General features: G+C 45.6%; 1 protein-coding gene across 7 annotated transcripts in view; it reads left to right on the top strand.

Annotated features, from left to right (window-relative positions):
- Positions 1-12,746, top strand: part of znf536 (zinc finger protein 536) — a 783,894-nt gene that overhangs the window by 565,163 nt on the left and 205,985 nt on the right. The gene's annotated exons all lie outside the window — the stretch shown is intronic.

Raw genomic sequence — 12,746 nt, 5'->3', positions numbered from 1 at the left:
TTGGACTTCCTGGGATCAGGGAACGCCATCCCTGAGAACTGCCGGCCTATCAGTGGCTGACAACTGTCATTGCAGGTAGCGCCAGTGCGAGTGGTGGCTGATGTTGTTAACGCATCACCAGAGGCCCTGGATACCCGTGGACCCCCGGTCAAACGTGAGTGAGACTAGGATGGGGCTTGGCAGCAAGGGCGGGGAGTGATCCTGAGCAACCACCCCCTTCCCACGATTGTGTCCCTCAATCAGACACTATCAGCGAGATTCTCTCTTCCAGGAACTAAGTCCCCACGCCAGCGGGAAAACCGGCGCCAACGACTCTGGCGTCAAAGGGCCCCCAAGGTGAGGAAGTCTCAATTGACTAGGGGGCTAGGTGGACGCCGGAGGGGTTAGCGCCACTCCAGCCAGCGCCGAAGGGACTGCGTGAGTTTGCGCATGCACAGAACAGCCGTCGTAATCTCGGGCATGCGCGGAACCACCGGCATGATTCCGCGCATGCACAGACTGGCCGTCGTATTTTGGCGCATGAACGGGGGGTTCTTTCCTCCGTGCCGGCCATGGCGGAGCCCTACGGGGGCCCGGCACGGAAGGAAGAAGTGCCCCCATGGAACAGGCCCGCCCGCAGATCGGTGGGCCCCCGATCGCGGGCCAGGCCACCGTGGGGGCCCCCCCGGGGTCGGATCCCCCCGTGCTGCCCGAGGACCGTGCCCCGCCGATTTACCTGCCAGGACCATGTGTAACCCACGCCGACGGGATTAGCCAAAAATGGACGGCCGCTCGGCCCATTGGGGCCCGGAGAATTGCCAGGGGGGCGGCTGGCAACGCCCCCCGACCGGCGTGGCGGGAATCCCGCCCCCGCCCAAAAAGCGGCGTCGGAGAATACGACAGCCGGCTTCGGGGCGGCGGGGCGGGATTCGCGCCGCCCCCCCCCCCAGGGATTCTCCGACCCGGGTGGGTGGCCGCAGAATTCCGCCCTATGTGTCTGAGAATGAGAGAGCGCTGAGCTCCGCCTCTCCTCCACTCTGCCACCCTGAGGGCCTGCAAGCCAGCTGAATCTGCTTTAAGTTTTGTGCTCCTGCATGGCAAGTCGCTCGCCTGCCACTGGTTGAATATCAATGATGGTTGGATGAGGCCCTTAAATAAGCATTAACTGATGGGGCAGGAGGGCCGTTCACAAGCCTTTCTGTCGTGGAATTAGTTGTGGCAGAAGCAGGAATGCGGTGGTGTCCCTCAACCCTCCCGTCTGATTAAATAGCCCCCACCCATCAGCTGCAAACCCACCTCAGAGGAGGGCTTAAATCTGCCCTATATCTATTATCCAATGGCAGCGGAAGAATCACCCATTCTTCTCTTCCCATTCGTGTTCATTACCCCTGGTATCTGCAATGGATCAATAATTGGCTCCCTTCTACTTCTTATACACACACTGCTCCTTTATGATATCATCTGAAAGCACAGCATGTTAACGACACCCAGCTCCACTTCCCCTCTGAATCTTTCAATCCATGCACTGGTGCAGGTTGATTTTCTGACACCCAGCACAGCTTGAGCAGGAACTGCCTCCATTAAACATTGGCCTCTAGCACAAACTGTTTCCTAGCCATCGTCTCCAGTTCTCACCCTGAAAGGTGGAAGGGACTGCACCAGACCATTGGTTTCTTTCTTTTCTTTCTTGATGTTTTACCTGACCCTGAAATGAACTTTCGACTATATATCTGCACCAGCACTCAGATCATCTATTACCATCTCCATAACATTGCCGAATGCTGCTCTGGCCTCAGCTCATTTGCTACATTTCTTTGTTACATCTCGACCTGCCTACTCCAATGTGTCCTGGCCAACTTTTCATTCTTGAATCTCCATACATTTGAGCACATGCAAAATCTGCTGCCTATGTCCTAACCTGGACCAAGTTCCGTGTTCACTCACCATTCCTGTGCTCGCTGACTTATATTGGCTCCCAGTTATGCATTGCCTCGATTTTATACTTTGCATCCTTATTTCCAAACTCCTTTCTCATCTCTCCCAACCGTTTTCTGAAATCTCCTCTAGCCTTACAACATTCTGAGATATTTGTGCTCCTCCAAAACTGGCTTTGTATCCCTGATTTTTATCACTCTTGATAGCCGTGCCTTTAGCTGCCAAGTTCCTAAGCTCTGGAATTCCCTCCCTACCCCTCTCTGCTTCTCTACTTTTCTTTCCTCTTTTAAGATGCTGCTTAAAAGCTATTTCTTGAACCAAACGTTTGGACATCAATGCTAATATCTCCTTATATGTTTTGGCGTTACATTTTGTTTGATAATGCTCCTATGAAGATCTTAACATTAGCACATGTGCTCATCTTATCTATCATTTGGAGACAAAGAGCATTGATTATTTCTTGTGAGACCTGCGTGTTATAACAAGGTCACATAATGTTACTGTAGCAGTTCAGGGTGAATCAAGAAGGAAAGTGCAATTGCTTTTACTGGATATAATTTAACTGATTATGATTTTCAGCTTGTCATAGAAATTTCAGCATGGTGGGAGGCTATTTGATCCAGTGGGTGACCCTTTTATGCTTGTGAGGGAATAGAGACTGTTTTGAAAATTCCAACCTATTAAGTATTTTTGAAAATGCCAGCCGAGCCAAAGCACAGTACGATCCTTTATATATGTGGATACATAAGAGTGTATTTGAATAGAAAGGTAAGGACAATTAGTCAAATTATATCCACTAAAAGCTGTCGTGCAGGTTCCCTCTAGATAGTGAAGAAGCTGTTTAATTTTGCAGAAAGGGCAATAACCCTCATTTCTACGTGCCTTTAAAATGGAAAAGCATCCCTCGGCACTTTAAAGAAGCATAATCACGAAAATCAACCCCGAAACAAAGAAAATAATAGGAGAGATGACAATTTAATCAAAGGAAGTCAAGGAAGGTCTTAAAAGAGTAGAGGGAGGTGGAGAGATTTAGGGAGGAACTACAAAGCTTACAGCTGAAGACACATTGAACTCATGTGGCGAAGGGGTTTCAGGAATCATAAGAGTCCAGAGTGGGAGGAATGCAGGGCTGAACAATCCTACAGAGATAAGGGAGCAATAAGAACATGAGGATAATCATTTTAAATTTAAGGTGTTGGCGGATCCAGAAACAATGTACATCTGCAGGCACAGTGAAGAAGGGTGTTGAGGATGTGGTTTGGTCTAGAATACGAGTAGACTTTTCTATGAATTGATATTTGTGGAAGATGGGAGTTCATTGTAATAATTGAGTTGGACCGTGACAAAGGTATAAATCAGGGTTTCAACAGTGTATGAGCTCAGCCAAGGGCAATGATGGATAATGTGGAGGTGGAAGTAGGTGACGAAGGTCTGATGGCTTCAAGCAAAGGCACTGGAAGATATATTTTGGTTATGAGTTTGATGGTGAGAATGGAACCAAGTGAGGGTTGTCTCAGTAAGCTCGTCAGCAGAAGAGGCCTGTAAAGATGACAGTATGGTCACTGACATTGAAGGCTGTGGAAGCTGAGGAGGGTTAGAGCACCACAGTCACATGACAGATCTATGGCTATGATTAGCATTCTGTGTTGGGCAGGGGGAGCAGAAACATGATTGGAGGGATTCTAACATGAAGCTTCAGGAAAAATGGACATGAGCTTTGGAAATGATAACAAGTTCAGGGACTTGGGAGATTAGAGAGGTTAGATGTGGGGTACAGAAAGTAGTTTGCTTTGAGAGAAGGATCCTAGTAAGAATTTTTGAGGAAAGAGTGAGAATGGGTAGGTTTGAAAGGAAGGACAATGGTACCTGGGAAGAGAGAGCCATTTCCAATTTTAGCCAGCAGGGGAACCAGGAAGGGAAGGTGAGTCAACTGCAATCACGTGGGAATGGGGACAAGAGAGAGCAGGACCTGGGTGTGATGACAAGATGAGTTCAGAGAGAACTTCAAAAAATTAGCTGACCATACTTTCAAATTCTGGTACACTTGCTGTGCGTTTCCGGCTTTTCCCCGAGATAAAAAGCAAACACATACAAATTCTGGAAATCATTCAGGATTTTCGAACGTTCATTTTTAATCATTGGCTCCAACCAGGCTCAGTACAAACTACAGGGACTGTGGGGATACATTCAAGATCCTGCTCTCCCAACAACAAATCCATGCTCACAAGGAGGGCGCATCAATGGTTAGGTTAGTGTATTGTGCGTCACTACACATCCTGAAACCATGCAAGGTAATTTTCAACTTTGCTGTTCGGGCATTGGCCTGACCTGTATGGAATCTGCCCAATTTTACTTCCGTTCAAACCAGTTGAACAAAAGGTGGATAAGTACTTTAAAGGCCTTGCTGATAGTCTGTGCCTGTTTGCAACCCAGACAATTTTGAAAATCACCCTTGTGATTCCTCACTGGGCATATGAGCTTGTGGAATTATCACCAGTATTACGCCTCCCTTATAGAAAAATAGAAGCATTAATAGGCCATTCTGTTCCACCATTCATTTCGCTTACCATTGATCAATATCTTAACTGCCATTTACCTGCCTTGTTTCACAACCCATGCCCAACAAAATCTATCAATCTCAGTTTCAAACGTTTAATTGACCAAACCGTTACAGCTTTTTGGGGAGACTGTTCTCTGTTTCCTTTTGTGTAAGGAAACACTTCCTAATATTATCCTTGAATAGCCCAGCTATAGTTGTTAGTCTCCTGGACATTCAACAGCCTTAATATCAAATGTAGTAACTTCAGACCTTGATGATCTTCTCATTTTCTCACTTATTTCACCTTTGCGCTGTCCAGATCATTCCCCTCCATCTGGAGCTATGTTTTGGTGTGGTGATATTTTTCATGTCTTATCACTGTCTCGATGAGATAACTTTCATAACATTTATCAATTTTTCACCTACTTAAAACCATTTAAACCTGGTCTTTAGTGCTGGGAATCCAGTCCTATACTTATTTATCACTTTCGGTTCTGACAAATTTCACTTAAGACATTGTCTACATTGTTTTCCTTTTCTAGTGCAGATGGACTCTCTGATTGCTTTTAGCAGTTTTGAGGCCCATTGTAACTCCAGGCCTGTTTTGGTGTCAATCCAAAACTCAGTCACTACAGCTGAAAACATGGTTGAGGTCATTTAACTCCTGGACTTAGCTGTACTCTCATACAATGTTCATTGATAGTGCGGAGCATCTGACCACTTTCACACTGCATTCCTCATCAAGTGAATTTAAAGCAGAAGTGCACTGCTTAAAGCAGGGCTGCATTTCCTTCTGTGCGCCTTTGATATTGGAATGGTGCAGCAAGAAAGCGAGAGAGGGAGAGAGAGCATGAGTTACAGGCAAGCTCTCAGGTTCTCTGAGGCCTCTCTGGAGGTGCTAGGTCAAAAAAGGAAAATTATCTTCCAAACCAGGGCGTGGAGAACATCCAATGCCAAGTCTATCAGCAAGGAGAGAGATTGCTGATGTTGCCAGCTCCAGGAGCATCAACCCCCAGGACCTGGGTGCAGTGCAAGAAATGATCTCACAAGATTAGCAAGAGTGAGTACAGCTCTTCATTTCTCCAGCTCGCTCAAGGACACATGACAATGGTGCCTTCCCCTTCACTCCACAAACCCCAACAAGTTCCTTCTCTCCTTCACATCGAACATGACCCTATATAAGGGCATTTCGCATCTTCATTACCAACACACACTTTCTTCCTTTTTCCTTTCACAAACACATTAGCACCATGCTCTTCAAGCTTGCTAGTCTTTTGCCAACATCTCTTATGGTTCCTTCCAAACTACACACCTGTTTTCAGTTCAACACCTCCACACCCTAATTGCTTTTTGCTTCTTTTCACCCTCAGGACCTGCACACTGAGCAGAAACCCAGCCATCTGCACTCTTGTTTGTAGGAAACACTCACTATCTTGTTTTCTCTCTCCACAGAACAAGACAACACATAACCACAGGGAGAGGATTAAGACCAGGGGAGAAACATCAAACCTCATGGTGCTATCGGAGTTGGAGCAGCAAAAGCTCGGGATCAGTAGCTCAGCACAGGCTGACAGGATAGGATATTCCAATGCCGGGAGCTTCTGTCGACAGGGTCTTTGACCATTATTCCCACCCATTGTGATCCCTAAGAAACGCACAAGCACGCAGCTTCAAGTTGCATTCTAATGCCTCTTGTCTAATACTGTCCAGCACCTCAGTGACCTCCAATCTCATGTTCAATTTCTGTTTCCTCCAGATCCTTGTGAACAGCCAGAACCCCAATGAAGAAGACACCTCAGAGGAAGAGAATCCTTCTGAGGAGGTCCCGTAAAGTGCTCCTGCAATTCCAACTACCAGCTCAGAGATTGAGACATCAGCTGTATTAGAGAGAGAGGAGAGGGGTCTGCACATGGTAAAATACCCAATGCTAATGAACAGCAGCAGGAACAGTCCAGGATATAGCGCATTAGCGAGACTCATTCCCATCTCTGCTGAGGGAGCCAGAGCCAATTCGTATGTTCATATTCAGGGGTAGGCAGGAATGTGGAGTTGAGGTTAAAATTTGGTCAACCATGATCTTATTGAATGGCGGAGCAGGCTCAAAGTGCCAAGTGGCGTGCACCCACTCTTAATTCATATGTTCATATGATTCACACATCGCAAGGCCCCAAAATAAGAAGAACACTATTAGCTGCACACAAGCAGTTTTCAGTGGTATTGGAAGGCCTAACAAGGAGTTTTCCACTTGTGTTGTGTCATCTTCCAACATCAGCATTCTGCAATCTACCCAAGAGAAGGTGGCCTTTGCAACTTTGATGTTTGCCATGTCAACCTGGGCTCAAACTTGTAAACCACCCTGGAAAGACAGGATAATGTCCGTTTTGGATAGATTGATGGAGAAATAGACAACAGCATAGCTCTTGTCTTCTGCAATCTGATCTCCCACAGACGAGTTGAAGTATTGGATCCCAACCCCATGGGAGTGGCGGTGATGCTTCACATGTTACCCTTTCTCAAGGCATTAGTAGGCCTACTTAATCCCCATCTCTTCATTTAATACCAGCCAAATGGACCAGATCATCTCAACAGCTACCAAAGTGTTGATGTCTGAAGCTGAACCTTCTGGATCTGGGAGCTTGATCCATGAACACCTCAGGGGTCCATACATGAGCAGTAGCAGGGCACTCCACAAGTTCTGCTCAACCCATTGTGGGAGATATCCCAGCAAGAGCAGTAGAGTTGGTAATCATTTTAAAATAAATCCCAATCGGCTGATCATTTGGGCGAAAGATTAATTCACTGCATTATTGCGTATTGAACTAAAATCCATACCTTTATCATATTTAGACCTTTGGTCTATAGTTTGTTTACAATACGGCTTGGTCTGTACTGTCAGAACACCATTGGCATGGAGGTTAGCTGAACAGATTCAATATGTAATGCGGTATCAAGCGAGCAGTGAAAGAATAACCAGGACTACTAAGGCTGAGGGTCTTTTTCTGACTTTCAGGGTAAGGGGATTAAGAAAGACACTAAAAATATTGCTCTATCAACTGCACTGTTGGTTCTCTAGCTGCAATAAATCCTACATTCAATTTTTCATCTGATTATCCTTTATACAATTCTTCCTCTTCTAAAGATATTCTTCACATTTCTGTGCCTCCTCCATTCCTAATCTTTTCTGCATTGCCAGATTGTGTAAAAGACAGAAAACCCACAATGATTCATCCCACTTTTTCTGACCTGTAGTGTAGGGAGCTTCTAGAGTTTTCAATGTGTCTGATGTTTGCTTCAAAATACCAATGGTAGGCTCTATTGGTCGTCCCCTGGTTTTCCCTAAGCCTCTGATGACAAAATGTGATGACATTGCAGGGAGGTAACTATAACGTTCTCCTCTAGCTGCCATTTGTTGATGTTTCTGGATGAGTGGAAAAGTGAAGGGCACATATGAGTGTAGCAGAAGTAAGGCAGAATGCCAGGATCCCAGTAAACCTTTTGCAGACTTGTGTTCATCTTCGGAGATGGTCATGTACCGGTATAACTTTCATGGCGTGGACTCCTTGCTCAGATATGTTATGTTACTTGCTCGTTCTCTGGTATCGTGACAGTTGCATGAGTGCAGTCTACTGCGCCTGAGGTACAAGGGAACCCAATGGCTGTTTAGAATCATAGAATTGAATCATCAAATCCCTACAGTGCGGAAGAAGGCCGTTCGGCCTTTCAAGTCCATCATGACCCTCCAAAAGAGAACTCCACCCTGATCCATGCCCTCACTGTAACCCAGTAACCCCACCTAATCCTTTGGATACTGAGGGAAATTTAGAACGGCTAATCTACCTAACCTGTACATCTTTGGACTGTGGGAGGAAACCAGAGCACCCGGAGGAAACCCACATAGACATGGGGAGAACGTGCAAACTCCACACAGATAGTTGCCCAAGACCGAAATTGAACCCAGATACCTGGTGCTGTAAGGCAGCAGTGCTAACCACCGTGCCACCGTGCCACTGTGCTTCAAATCCACAGCTCTCTCACTCCGGCTGTTAAAAACTGTCACAAAGGTTTGCTCTTGCAAGGAAAGTATTGGTGACCTGATTCCCCACCACTGAAGTTAAACTGACTAGTCTGTAGTTGCTGAGCCTTTACAGCTTTTGTTGAAAAAGGGCTTAACATTTGCAATTCTCTAGTCCACTGGTACTACCCCTGAGTCTAAGGAAGACTGAAAAATGATGGCCCACCTTTGTAATTTCCACTCTCACTTCCGCCTGTCCCGAATCAGTCCTACTCCTACTTTTACCACCATTTTACTATTTATATGGCTGTAGAAGACTTTGGGATTCCCTTTTATGTTATCTGCCGGTCTTTTTTCAATCTATCTCTTTGCTTCGCTTCTTTGCTGTTTCGTTTCCCCTCAAGATTTTCTATATTCAGCCTGGTTGTCTGTTGTATTATCCAAAAAGCACACTTTTTCTTCCTTATCTTAATCTCTGTCTCTTTCATCATCCAAGAAATTGTGCATTTGTTTTCCCTATATTTCCCCTTTGTAGGAATATACCTTGACTGTAGCTGGGCTACCTCTTCTTTAAACGTAACCCACTGTTCAGTTAGCCTTTTTCTGCCAATCTTTGATTCCAATTTAATCTGGCCCAGGCTCATTCTTACTCCATTGAAGTTGGCTTTCCTCAAATTAATTATTCTTACTCTGGATTATTCTTTGTCTTTTTCCAACCTGACTCTTATGATACAAAATCACTGTCCCCCAATTGTTCTCCTGCTGATTCTTGATCCACTTTGGCTCACTTTATTGCCAAGATTCATGTCTAGTAGTGCCACCTTTCTTATTGTCTGGAAATGTACTGCTGTAGGATATATTTCTGAACACACTCGAGGAATCCTTGCCTCTCTTTGCCTTTGCACCACAACTATCCATGTCCATATCCAGCTCTATCCAAATGGATTGTCTTTGACCCTCCTTTGGGACATCTTGGCCTGGATTCTCCGTTTGGGAGACTATGTAATGACGCCAGCATGGGAACAGTGGTGTTTTACACCCGAGGAAAAGGCGCAAAACCTCCACCGATCCTCCGTCTGGTGGTGGGCTAGTAGGCACGCAGCGTGGAGCTCCTGGCTCTAGCTGCGGATACGCCGGAGAATTGCCGGGTCTGTGGCTGCACATGCACACGGCGGCGGCCTGCAGCGGCCGTGCCGTGCAGCGTGCCGCCGGCCACTCGTGGATCCGGCCTTCCAAATAGTGCCCTCCTTTGGCCACAAGCCACCCCCGGACCACCCCCCACCAGTGCTCCCAGCCCCCTCCAAAGCACCCCCTGCTCGCGGATCGGCTCCCCCCCCACCCCCGACTGTGGCGGCTCTGGACTCAGTTCGCAGCCGCCATGCCGCGTTCCTGTAACCAAATAGCATGAGTGACCCACGCCACCGGGAACTCAACCCATCGGGGGCGGCACATCGGTGGAGGGCCTCAGGTGACGTCCTGAGGCCGTCCCGACGTCATACAGCGTACTCTGTGAGTACGCCGTCTTGGAGGGGAAGGAGCATATCAAAAGTGTCGCCGCCCCGATTTTTGCACCTACGGGGATTCTTCGGCCGATCGCCAAACGCAATTTTGGCGTCGGAGACCGGAGAATCCCGCCCCTTCTGTCTCCAGCACTGCAACATTCTCCATAATTAATATCAATGCATGTCCCCATTTCTGTCCTTTTCTATTTTTCCTGTACATCTTGTATCTGGGTTCCATTTTTGAGCCAGGCCTCTATTATAACCACAATATTGTCGCCACATGGCAATCTGCACCGGTAACTCACCAATCTTATTTATCACACTTCATGCATTTGCATACAAGCACAGTATCTTTATTACTTTCTCCTGTACTTTGAACCCACCTAATAACTTACTCTAGTGCTAGTTACCTTTTCCAGTATTCTGTGCACCTTGCTATTTCGCTGTGACTTAATGTAAGTTTTTTAAAAATGGTAATGATAACGTACTGGAACTATCTCCATGACCTGGTAGCCCAGGACATGAAAGGAATAGGTGAGCCAATTACTGATGCATTTGTCATAATTTTCTAAAGCTCTCTCGATTGAGTTGTGCTTTTGAATTGGAAAACTGCAAATATTGATTTTAGCAACTTACCTGCCTTGTTCTACAGGTGTCGAATGGCTATAGGGAGAGTGTGGGAGTGTGGTGTTGAGATAGAGGATCAGCCATGGTCATATTGAATGACAACAGAACAGGCTTGAAAGGCCGAATGGCCTACTCCTACTTTCTATGTTTCTATGCTCCCACCAGGCAGATCATGTTAAAATTGGGTCCTCGGTTTTTATTTCAGATTCTTAATGCATGTTTTATTTTAAGAACTATTGGGATAGCATCGGCAATAGCAAAATAGTTCAAGAGCGGATCTAACTGTTGTTGAAACTGTCCTGTAACTTAAACAGAAAGAGCTGCGCATCAGGGAATCAGGAATCAATACAGCATAAATATTTCAGGAAACAGTTCTCTAGTACAAAAACATTGTTTATGGTCCCGCATTGTATAAGTGCAGTGCACCAGTGAACTTACACCCTTTGGTCTGGTAGTCTGTTCTATTAATCAGCTACTAACTAGTCCCAGTCATGTTACAAAATATTCCAAGTTTGTTAATAGGTTGCTCGTAAAATATCAGAACACCGTACTACAAAAGCACATATGTTAATGCTATTCTATATGGACCTAACATTCAAACACAGCCTCTTGGTATAATTTTATTTCATTGAAAAGAATAAATTTTCTCAACAAGTTTCTGTGCTGAGGATCATATCATTAAACCGCCTTCTTTATATTTTGTTTTAGGAGAGCAACATACAAGTACCAGTCTTCTGCTTTTATATTCAGCTGAACAGCTGGTGTCATAGACTTGCTCAGACCTGCTTTTACATAGTGACCCACAGAGAGCAAACATGCAGGTCTGGTTCCCTGCATTTACATAACTAATACACACTTTCCTATCCGAACAACAGATCATAGACCCACATTGTCATGGGTCTGTCATGTCACTGCTTCTTGGAACCTAGATTCCAGCTGAAATAATTCTACAATTAGCTGTACTGCTTTAATGTAAATGTATGTAAATACAAATTACTCTCAGGGATCTGGGTGGTACAGTGGATAGCACTGCTGCCTCACAGTGCCAGGGGCCTGGGTTTGATTCCAACCTTGGGTGACTTATGTGGAGTTTGCTTGTTCTCCCCATAAAACATAGAACATACAGGGCAGAAGGAGGCCATTCGGCCCATCGAGTCTGCACCGACCCACTTAAGCCCTCATTTCCACCCTATCCCCGTAACCCAATGACCCCACCTAACTTTTTTGGTCACTAAGGGCAATTTATCATGGCCAACCCACCTAACCTGCACGTCTTTGGACTGTGGGAGGAAACCGGAGCACCCGGAGTAAACCCACGCAGACATGGGGGGATCGTGCAGACTCCGTTCAAACAGTGACCCAGGCCGGGAATCGAACCAGGGACCCTGGCGCTGTGAAGCAACAGTGCTAACCACTGTGCTACCGAGATGTACAGGTTAGGTGGATTGGCCATGCTAAATTGTCCCTTAGTGTCCAACAGTTAGGTGGGGTTCTGGGGATAGAGCGGTGGAATGGGCCTCAGTAGGGTGCTCTTGCAGGGGGCCGGTGCAGACTCGATGGGCCAAATGTCCTTCTTCTGCACTGTAGGGATTCTATGATTCTATGATCTGTGCAGGATCAATGGATATGATGGGACCATTTTTGATTCTTTGCAAATTATATTTGTGCAAATTATCAGTTTGGCCTAAGAAAATAGGTATCACACTTGTTACTGGGTAATTTATTTCTCTTTCTTCTGGTTTGATTCTGTACTTTAACTGCAGGACACATTACCAGACCAAGTATTTCACCTGGGAGGGTAACTTCATTCCTAACCCTTTTTTAAAAATGAAAATCATTTTATGACGCATTGCAATTTTTATGTTTGCATTTTCTTTACATATTGGGGCAAAAATGAAGACAAATAGTCTCACCACAATTATTCTTTATTCTGCTAATATTAATTAGACTCAACATGAAAAAAGTCAGCAACTTTTTGAAACTTGACAGATTTTCAGAAGATGTTTGTCGTTACTCGAAACAAATCGCAATTAGATAACGCGTTGTCAGAGCTTCATATTGTGTTTGTTGACAGCCGTGCTAAAAATTACAATAACAGCACAGCACTTTGTGCATTTTGTGCCTATTCTTTTGTCACCAGTAAATTCTGGCA

Source organism: Scyliorhinus torazame, chromosome 10 (genome assembly GCF_047496885.1).
Source record: "Scyliorhinus torazame isolate Kashiwa2021f chromosome 10, sScyTor2.1, whole genome shotgun sequence".
In the NCBI taxonomy this organism is placed as follows: domain Eukaryota; kingdom Metazoa; phylum Chordata; class Chondrichthyes; order Carcharhiniformes; family Scyliorhinidae; genus Scyliorhinus; species Scyliorhinus torazame.
The sequence above is the reverse complement of the archived record's forward strand: the minus strand, read 5'-3'. Positions and strand labels throughout refer to the sequence as shown.